The sequence below is a fragment of the Oryx dammah genome, unplaced genomic scaffold (genome assembly GCF_014754425.2).
Source record: "Oryx dammah isolate SB20612 unplaced genomic scaffold, SCBI_Odam_1.1 HiC_scaffold_12, whole genome shotgun sequence".
NCBI classification, from domain to species: Eukaryota; Metazoa; Chordata; class Mammalia; order Artiodactyla; family Bovidae; genus Oryx; species Oryx dammah.
In genome coordinates, this window is record NW_024070196.1 from 71759721 (window position 1) to 71770173 (window position 10453).

Genomic DNA, 10453 nt, shown 5'->3' on the forward strand with positions numbered 1-10453 from the left:
ACTGCAGGCCACATGTGTTTAAGCTGCACCGAGAAACTGTGACGATGCCTCCCCCGGCGGATTCCGGGGAGAGGTGGGTGCCAGGCTCGCCTCTCTGCTGGCCCGGGAGGCCTGGGGGCTGGGTGGGTGTGTGCCCCGTGGGACCGCGGTGACCTTCACCCTACTGCCTGGCCAGCACCTTTCCTGCCCCCATCCACCAGTGAGGGCCTTGCACTGCCCACCAGGCACACCCCCGCCTAGACCCTGACCCCAGCATCCTGAGTCCTGGGTGCAGGTTTCTCATGGGGAGGGGGGATGTCTAGCAGGAAGATAGGGACAGACTCACTGTCCAGAGACCACCTTGCCTGTCCCAGGGAAGGTGACCAGGCTGAGCCCCCCCGGGAGGAGCCCGGGGTGGGTGGAGAGATGGAAGGGCAGGAAGCAGGTGGAAGGGAGCGCAGGGGAGCAGTGAGGGGAGCACGGGGGAGCGGTGAGGGGAGTACAGGGGAGCGGTGAGGGGAGCACGGGGGAATGGTGAGGGGAGCATGAGGAGCACTGAGGGGAGCACGGGGAGCACTGAGGGGAGCATGGAGAGCGGTGAAGGGAGGATGAGGAGCGGTGAGGGGAGCACGGAGGAACAGTGAGGGGAGCACGAGGAGTGGTGAGGGGAGGCAGGAGAGTGGTGAGGGGAGCACGGAGAGTGGTGAAGGGAGGATGAGGGGCGGTGAGGGGAGCACGGAGGAACAGTGAGGGGAGCACAGGGGAGCGGTGAGGAGAGCACGGGGAGCACTGAGGGGAGCATGGGGAGCACTGAGGGGAGCATGAGGAGCGGTGAGGGGAGCACGGGGAGCGGTGAGGGGAGCACGGGGAGCACTGAGGGGAGCACGGGGAGTGGTGAGGGGAGCACGGGGAGCGGTGAGGGGACATGAGGATGCTGAGGGAGGGGGCGGGGGTGTGGGTGGGTCCGCAGGAGGCAGTTTGGGGAGGAAGGGAGGCCGGCCATGGCATGGGGGCGGGGCGTGCAGCTGGGGACCTGAGTGGGTGGGCAGGGGTGAGGCGGACACCCCCCCCCCGGGGGCTCCCAGCCGGCCGAGACAGCACTGTGGCCAGCACTTGCTCCCCCAGGAGGGCGTGGGTGCCCAGGAGGACTGACGAGGGGCTGACCGTCCCTGAAACCGTGCCTGCGCTCGGGCGTCCGTCTTTGTGCTGAGCCAGCCACTCCTCCTCCTCACAGGCCCTGCCAAACCCGGCTCCAGAAATCAAATTGTGGGGACAGAGTCCAGTCTGGGCTGAGGAATTAAAGGAATTTCCGATGGGTCAGGCCGGAGGGGAGGCGGACAGGAGGCTGGGGCTCCAGGGCCCTCCCCTCGCAGGCCCTTTGCTGGCGCGCTCCCCAGCGCCCCGGACCTCCGACCTCCCGCGAGGGAAGGACAGGGCTCTGCTTCCTCACTGGCCCCTCCCCCGGGCGCGAGGGGAGTGGGCAGCAGCCCACCGCCTGGGAGGGCGCCGTGTTGCCCCGGCCCCGCGAGGGCCTGCCTTCACCTCACCGCCCCGCGGGGATCAGAGGGCGCCCTCAGCCCTGGGGAGAGCTGCTGGCCGGAGCCACGAGGACGGCGCGGAGCCATGGCCAGGCGGGGTCTGCACCCGCCCGTCACGGCGAGGCCTGCGGGGTCACCCGGAGCTGGTGCAGGGCTGGGGGCAGGTCCGGGCGGGAAGAGACTGTCCTCGACCATAAGGCCGTGGAAGAAACTGCAGAGGAGAAAGGACCGGCTCGCCTTCGCAAGAAAGAAGGGTTTCTGAACATCCAGAACAAGCGCCTCTGGCCAAGGCTGTCCCTGGTGGAGCGAGTGCTCAGACGGGAGCCGCTGGGCCGCGCGCCCACCACCGCAGAAGCCGGGCAGGCTCGTGGGACACGCCATCGCTTTGCACTGTTGCATGCTTCCAATTTTCCATGATAGGCAGTAGGAAAAAAACGACAAAACCGAGATACTATGGACACGCAGGAACCAAGGGTTCATAACGTCTATTAGACAAGTGACCCTCTTCATCTACACGGTGCCTGGAGGAGCCTGCAGGAACCAACACCCAGCCCAGGAGCGAAAAGGGCACCTGCCAGGGGTGCTAGGCTTCCCTGTGGCTCAGCTGGTAAAGAATCCGCCTGCAGTGCAGACCCCGGACGATCTCTGGGTTGGGAGGATCCCCTGGACAAGGAAAAGGCTACCCACTCCAGTATTCTGGCCTGGAGAATTCCATGGACTGTATATAGTCCATAGGGTCACAAAGAGTCGGACACAACTGAGTGACTTTCACTAGACCCTACTAGACCAGGTGTGTGGCCCAGTGATGGAGTGTGCAGGGCGAGTGTGGAAATGGTCACACGTGCACACATTAGCACATACACACAGGAAGAAGGGCACGTTGGCTATGGTGGGGCTCTGGGTGGAGGGGTGCACGGACCACTGTCGTAGGCAGGAAGCAGGTAAGAGCTGGGAAGGCGGGTGCCCCTCCCCACAGCAGCCTGGTAGGTGAGGGCGGGGCTGGAAACTCACCCCCGGGGCCCCTAGGGAAGCAGCCGGGTCTTTGGGGAGCTGGACGTCAGGCTGGACATCAGCTTTGCCCAGCAGAGGAGGCGCCCCGCTGTCACCTGGGCTAGACGCCGCGGGGGTGAGAGGTGGACACAGATAGCTCTTTGGTGACCTTCTCTTGCCCCCAGGCCATCCCCATGAATACCCAGTAGCACCCACTGGCCGCACAGAGGATAGCCTCTCTGGGCAGGGGCAATTCCTGAGGGGTTCCTGCCCCACATGGAGGGGGTGCCCGGGGCCTGGGCAGCACTGGTCAGCCGCAGGGGAGGGGGCTGCTGGAAGGGCAGTCCGGGATGACCGGAGGATGTGAGGGGCAGTTGCAGGAGGCCTGGGGGCAGGCTAAGGCAGGAATGCTTTCCGGGGCTTGTGGAGCCTGAGGTCCGGCATCCAACAGCCTAGGGCTGGGTCCAGGGCTGGGGCCCAGGAGAGGCCAGGTGGCCGCAGGCGGCACACGGCAAGGACAGGCCTGGCCCTGGCCAGAGGGTGGGTGAGCGTGCCAGCTGCTGGGATGGGAGGCCTGGGCCACAGGGAGCCCCCGTCAGACCCAAGAAGGGTCTTGGTCTGAGATTCCTGCCGGGGTGGGTTCCAGACACGTGCTCTGAGTCACGGGGCCTTGCCGCTCTGGGGAGACTCGGCGGACGGCTGCCCCCGGCCCTGCCCCAGACTCTGGCTGTGTCACAGCCCAAGGGCAAAGCCCGACAGGCTCTGTGGGGGGGCTGGGCACCGAGGACCCCCCAACCACGGTGTCTGCAGCAGCCAGTCCAGGGCCGCCCCAAGGGAGGGCAGGGCAGGGAGGCGTGGGGCTGGCGGGCACACTGCTCTCTGCACCAGCGGCCCACCCCCTCCAGCCCGGCCACGAAAGGGGAGCCCACGGTGGGCTATGTGGGGGAGCGGCCTGTTGTCTGCACCGCCTCCCCCAGGCTCCCCCACCCCCATCCTACCCTCTGAGAACCTCTCTGCACTGTGCTCTGGGGTGGACACCGGGCTGAGGCATTCCTAAGAGGGGACCAAACCGGGGGGTCCCGCTGGCCCCCAGGCCTGGAAGCCCAGCTCCTGCCCAGCAGCCAAGAGGTCACTGAGACTTCGAGGAGCGCAGTGAGCCAGAGCCGGGCAGCTGTCTGTCCAGGCCGAGGGCTGCGGCCCGCATGCGCTGGTGCCCTCTGCCCGGAACACCCCTCCCCCCAAGACGGAGGCCCCTCTTCCCAGGCCCCTCTGTCGCCATGGCAACGCCCAAGCTTCCCCCGAGAGGGACAGAGGCTCTTTGTGGAGGCACAGAGTCCCCTTGAGGGGCTTCAGCCGCAGGAAGCCTGTGGCCAGTGAGCCTCTGGGGGACACAGTTGGGCCTGTCAGCCCAGCCCCCGCCCTGAGGCTGCAGAGCCAAGGAAGCCGGACAGTCTGGTGGTTTGGGATACTACCCCTAGCACCACCTGCCCACACAAGGGTCCCTGGGGTGAGCCCCTGTCCCCATGGGGGCTCCCTGCGGGGGCCTGAGGACTTCCCACGGCCTCCCTGCCTTTGACAGGAGACCTACTCTTCTGGGATAAGGGGAGGGGGCGGAGGCAGCAGGGAAGCCCCCCTGCCAGACGGGAAGTCGGGTTCAGGACATGGTGGACGGCGGCTGGGACGGTGCAGGTCTGGGCCCAGGCTGGCCCTGTCCCCCGTCCCACCCCACCTTCACCTGCCTGCCCTGAGGACGTGCAGCTGGGCCAGCCGGGTGGCCTGGGGCAGGCTTGCTGCAGCCAGGACCTCAGGACAGACTGGAGCAAGAGGGGCCCTTGCCGGGGAGGGGAGATGGGACCCCGGGGGTGGTGTGGGCCCAGCGTGGAGCCCCCCAGTGTGTCGCTTGGGCCCCACTGCTCCCCATCCCCGTGGGCCCCGGCCACTGCTGACCAGGCACTCGGCAGTGCCCCGTGGGCCGGGCACCCTGCCCGGCGGCCCTCCCTGGGTGACCTCAGTCTGACCCCTGCAGCTTTGCTCACCCGGCGCCCGGAGCAGGGGCCACGGCCTCGGGGGCAGCACGGGGCTGCGCTAGTCCGGGAAGGCCGGTTCTCTATGGGCAGACCCACACGGAGCAGGGGTGCGGGCTGCCAAGGGGCGGCCCTCATGGTCAGGGGCGGGGGCTCCTCACCCGCCTGGCCGGCTGCCTCGCCAGCATTCCTGGGAGCTGCTGACTCTTCTGGGCTCCCGGACGGGCTCGCACGGACCAGCCTGTCCCGCTGTCAGCAGTCCTGGGCCCTCCCCCCACCAAACCCAGCCCAGGGCCTCGCGGTCCTGCGGCTCAGCTTTGAGGAGGTTCCCGGGGAAGCATGAGAGTGGGAAACTGGTCACCCATCCCCTTGGTGGGGAATAACGGGGGCTCTGTGGACACAGAGCCTAGAGCCTGGGGGCTGACGGTGTCAGGAAGACCCTCTGGTGGCTGTGGGCAGAGGCAGGGCGGCTGGGTCACCCGGGCCTGAATGAGCGGGCGACCAAGCAAAGCTTGCCCGGGGAAGGGGACCCCGGGCCCCTCCAGCCTTGCCCCCAGCCCACAGCATCTAACGGCCCCGCTGGTTTGCCCTTGCCCAGGGTCCCGTGTGGCCTCCAGCTGGCACCGGCTCCTCCCGGAGGCCCCGGGACCCCCACCTCCTCCCAGAAGCTGAGCCAGATGCCAGTTCCTCTGCTCCAGACCGCCCTTCCCCCCAGCCCACCACCCCGCGGGGAGCCAGGCTGGTGCCCGAAGCCCAGGAGTGCCCATGGCAACAGGTCCAGACACCAGCAGCCTCTAGCCAACAGCGCAGTCTCATATTTTATATGCGAACGGCCCAGCAGGGGCAGGGGGCTTCACCGCACCCCACCGAGGGCAGACGCTGCCCTGCCCCCACACCCTCCCCCCGCCCCTCCTCAGTGCCCCTGCCTGACTCCCCGACTCCCCCATCCTGTGAGACGGAAGGGGGCGTGTGCCCCAGCCCCACCAGCAGGACGCGGATCACTGCGGCAGGCTGGCTGGCAGTTTGGGGGCCTCCTCAGACCCACCCGCGGGCACACACCTGCAGCCACCCACAAGGTCACGCACACACACACCCATCCGCACTGTGCAGCTGTGAGCCCACCAGATTGGCTCGAGAGGCCTTGCCTGCCCTGGGCAATGGGTGGTGGGTGGTCTCTGACATCCATGTGCTGAGGGAGGCAAGAGTTTGGCTCCTGGAGGGTCGGGCAGACCCATGAGGCCTGGCCTGCAGCGCCCAGCCTTGGTCCACACTGGAGGTCCCTGTGACGGAAGTGGGTGTGTGGCTGGGCCAGGACCCTGGACACAAGCCCTAGGGCGGCAGAGACTCCAGCGCCCAGGCCGCCTGCTGCCCCAGGGCCCCGGAGAGCTGCAGTTAACTGGCACAAGCCTAAGAGAGCTGCTGATGTGTGTCCTTGAGAGGTGGAAGATGACCTTGATCTGATGAACTGGGAACAAGCTTTAAGAAGGACTGATCGTGGACCCTACAGGGATTTGAAGAAAAGCACAGTGGAGGCTTGGCGGCCGGGACACTGTCGAGGCCAGACACAGGCCAGAGGCGGGCCGGCTGAACCACGTAAAGCAGCCCAGAGCCGGCGGGACAGAGGGCGGGAGCGTGAGGCCGGGGCGCCGGGCCACTGCCGCTGGCACGGGGGTCCCCGAGAGACCCCAGATCTGGCCGGGAGCCGCCCCACACAGCGGCCTCCAGCAGGGCTGCAGGGTCACGGCGGGCCTGAGCTGTCAGCCCAGGAGGAAGCCGGGAAGGCTGTGCTCACGCCAGGCTGGGCCTGCATTGGTCGCCTTCCCCGGGCTCTGTGCCCTGGGCGCCGGGCCACCCCAGGGAGCACCAAGGCTTCCATGGTGCCACCAGGCGGTCTGGGATGTTGGCTCAGCCTCCCACAGCCCACCCACCCTATCTGCAGACAGACGCTCCTCTACGGTGACGACCGGCTGACAGTTCTGCAAACCGGGCGCCTCCCTTTCTCCCTTCTCGTGACATCCCGACATCCCGAGGGTAAACCCAGCTCTGGACATTCTAAGGAAACGTGAGGCAGACTTCCCACTGTCAGGGCCGATGTGCCACCCAGGCCCCTCAACCCCATCCACAGCCGTGGGGCGCCAGGCTCTCCCTGCAGGGCATGAGCAAGCGGAGGCCCCAGAGGACGGGCTGCCAGCCGGCTCCCAGTCTCGTTATCTTGCAAAATGCAGAGAGCAGCAAGTACATTCAGATGAATGAATGGCCTAATTAGGATTTCACGGAGAGTGAAAATATTTTGAAAAGAGAAAGTTTAACTAAAGGCATATTTGAGATAGCAAAGGCATCAGCTGCAAGCGCCGCCCTGGCAATGTGTGCCGGGAGGGGGGGGGGCGCGGGGGCCTCACCCCACCTGACAGCAGGCGGCCCCCCCAGACCGGAGCACAAGATCGAAGCCAGGGCGGAGCTGACGACGCGGGGTGCCCCGCGGAGGGTTCTGCCGGGCCGGGCCGGGCCGGGGCACAGGTTCAGGGCCTGGGGAAGGAAGCTGACAGGCTGGCCCAGGCCGGGAGCAGAGCAGAGCACCCAGGGAACAGGCAGAAGTTGACGTGGCTGGCGAGGCGCCACCCCGAGCAGGGACGCAAACAGGCAGGTGTGGGTGCAGCTGGTGCTGCGTCCACTGGAGGTCACAAGCAGCGTGCCAAGCCCACACCTAGAGGAGGAGGCCCACACACTCCCTGCAGGCCACCAGGAGCGGGAGAGCCTCGGGGGACCGCCCAGGCCCGCCCAGCCGCGGGCAGCCGCATGCTCAGAGGCGGGACACCACAAAGGGGGCCCGCAACACTCTGGGGGCTTCCAAGAGGCTTCCCCACAGCAGGGACCTGTTCTCGGTCACCAAGGGGGCTCAGACGGGCTGGAGACTCAGGGAGACCAGAGCGGGACCCACATGCACAGGGCCACCTGCGGGGCCAGCTTGAGGCCGCCCGGGACTGTCCCACACAGAGGCTGGTCGGCCTGAGTGTCCGACGAGGACCCGGGGGTCCTGTTTCCAGTCTCCGCTGACAGGACACGTCGGTCAAGTAATGGTTCAGATACGACTGTGTCAACCAAGCTCAGCCCTCGGCCCCATCTGCGTCAATGCAGACTCCAGGTGGGTGAAACCTCGGGCGTGGATGCCGACCTGGAAACACCGGCAGGGTGGACGAACGTGTGCTCGCCCGGCCATGCTCAGAGGACACGCGTGGGACGTAGAACCGTCGGAAGAAGCCTTCCATGGCTTCCGCGTAGAGCATAGAAGGTTTGAAACTTTCTCAGACAGAAAGTCACCAACCACAGGCAAACACTGAAAGGCTGTAAACGCCCTCAGTGGCCAATGCGCACGGCCCTGACCCCAAGAGGCCCCACAGCCTGGATGCAGGTCGAGCTTCCTCATCCCGACTCAGCAGGCCCCGCGCGGCCCTGCAGCCTGGCCACTGAGACGCCGGGGTGGTGTTCTCAGAGCCCGCCACCCTCCGCGAGTCCATCGGCACGGCAAACGGACTGCCCGGCCACGCGGGCCTGGGGCCCCCTCCGCCTCTGTCCCCGCCTCCCTCCCCGGACGCCGCGCCCTGTGCCCCTGGAGCTGTCACCGCAGAGGAGCCCACGAGGCAGGGCCGGCGCCCGCGGCACACAGCCCCTCCCCCATGACCGTGGCCCTGCTGGCCAAAGCCTCCCACGGCACGTGGGCCTGTGGCCCATCACTCCTGCTGGCCCCAGCCTCCCTGGTTCTGCGGGAGCGGCCCTGAGCAGGATCAGAGCTGGCGGCCTGTGCAACACGTGGGCGCCGACCGGCAGGGCGTCCACGTCAGGGCAGCACAGACCTGCCCGGCTGACGTCCTGGTGGGTTGTCCCCAACACAGGGGCGTCCCGCAAGCCAGTATCTGTGGTCCACGCCCAGCCCGTTGGTGAATTCAAGCAGGGCTGGCAGGAGGCCTCACGTCCAGCCCTGTCCAGCTTGGGGTGCTGTGCCCACCTGGGCTAAGGCTGACCAGAGGCACGCACACACACACTCAGGCCACAGTCCGTCCTTCTATTGACCACAAGCCGCCCTGCCTTCCACCCGTGTGAGGACGGAACGTCCCCGGGGAGGTCAGCACATCCAGACACCCATCGGCGGGCTCTTCGTCCAGAGGGCACCTGCTGAGGCCCATCTGTGGGGCTGAGTCCCTACTGGACAGGGTCAGACCCCGGCTGGTCATCCCTGGTCACCCCAGCCCGGGGGCATCCTGTGGCGCGCCGGCAGGGGCCCGCCCCACAGGACCCTGAACACATTCTCGTGCCCTCTCGCACTGGGTCTGTTGCGTCCACACTTAGCATTGGCCGCCTGGGTGTTTCTTACGCTTCTTTCTGACTATCCTTCAAAACCTGGAGCGTGCAGAGTTGTGAGCAGATAACCTCTCCGGCTTCCTGAGGCTGGGCGCGCTCTGCTGTGATATGCTCCCACACCAGGGCCAGAGCAGGAGTCCACACCCCACCTCCACCAAGTCCCCTGAGGCTGGCCCCGTCCGCATGCCTCCTAGGGAGGCAGCGAGCCTCCCAGGCCCAGACCGAGGACCTTGCAGCTGCCTGTCTCAGCCAGGGTGCTGGGGACGCCTCCTCTCCACCTGTGTCAGGCCTGGGGACTCCTCCCCTCTGCTTGCAGCTAGGCCTGGCGATACTGCTGAAAACGAAAAGCAGGGTAGCTCAACAGGCGCTCGACCCTCCGGGGACCACAGTGATGGGAGTTCTCCCCCTGCTCTGCAGTGTCACCCAAGTGGTCTCAAGCCTCCATCCAAACTTTCCTTGTGGACATGGCTCATTCTGGGGCCCGAGGGTGCAGCCTTCTCCCTCCTGGCAGCCCCTTCAACAAGGGGAAGGGCTTCCAATTGGGGCAGGATCGTGATGGGAGAGCAGGAGGCTAGGGCCAGAGGTAAGAAAGAAGGCGGGGGGGGGGGGTGGGGGGAGAGGGCTCGAGCCAGGCGTGTGTGTGCACGCGTCTACACGTGTGTGCGTGAGTGCCTGGGAGGGAGGCGTGGTTGGGAGTCTGCCCGCTTGTGGCGGGACCTGCGGCCCCCACCGAGGTCAGGAATCAGCGTTTGCTCCGAATGTGATATGTCTGGGGCACATCTGCTTCTGGCTTAAGCGTTGACAAAGACCTCGTCCCACGAGAACAACGTGCCTTTATTATCAGTCCTGATAACGACCCAACCTCGGGAAGAACATGGCTCCCACCTCGGGGGCTCCAGTGGGCCAAGGGGCACCCAGGGTCCAGGCCAGTGTGGGGGTGGGGGCATCTTCAGGGCGAGAAGGATGGAGAACCGGGAGGGTCTGGATGGTGCGTGGTGGGCGTGGACCTGGGCGGGGTCTGCGTGCCCAGGGCGCCTCGCCTCGGCAGCACTGTACCCTGGGTGCTGGGGGCAGAGCCTCTTAAGAGCCCTGGGGCCATGGATGGACAGACAGACGGGCAGGCCTGAGGCGTGAAGGCAGCAGCAGCGGCGGGGCTTGTGCTGTGAGGCTGAGGGTGCCTGGCTCAGGGGGCCCTCCTTAGCAACCCTCAGAGCCCGTGGGCAGGCTCAGGGGTCCCAGCTGAACAAGGACCCTGCACCAAGAGCCTGGGGTCCAAGAGGGCTGCTCCTGCCCCGGAAAGGCCTGCGAAGTCCCCGGCTGGGCAGGAACCCTCTGCAGGGGCCGGCCAAGAGCCACGATAGCAAGCACAGACCAGGGACACCTGGCAGCCTGAGGGAGCCCCCAAGGCACAGGTCCAGTCTGGAGGGGTGTGGGGCCCAGGCTGGGGGCCGGGGGATGGGGCCCAGGCTGGGGGGGCAGGGGGATGGGGCCCAGGCTGGGGGGCGGCGGGGGGGGGGGCCGAAGGCGGGGCCGAGCCTCCCAGCGCGCAGAAGAGCGTCGTGTAGG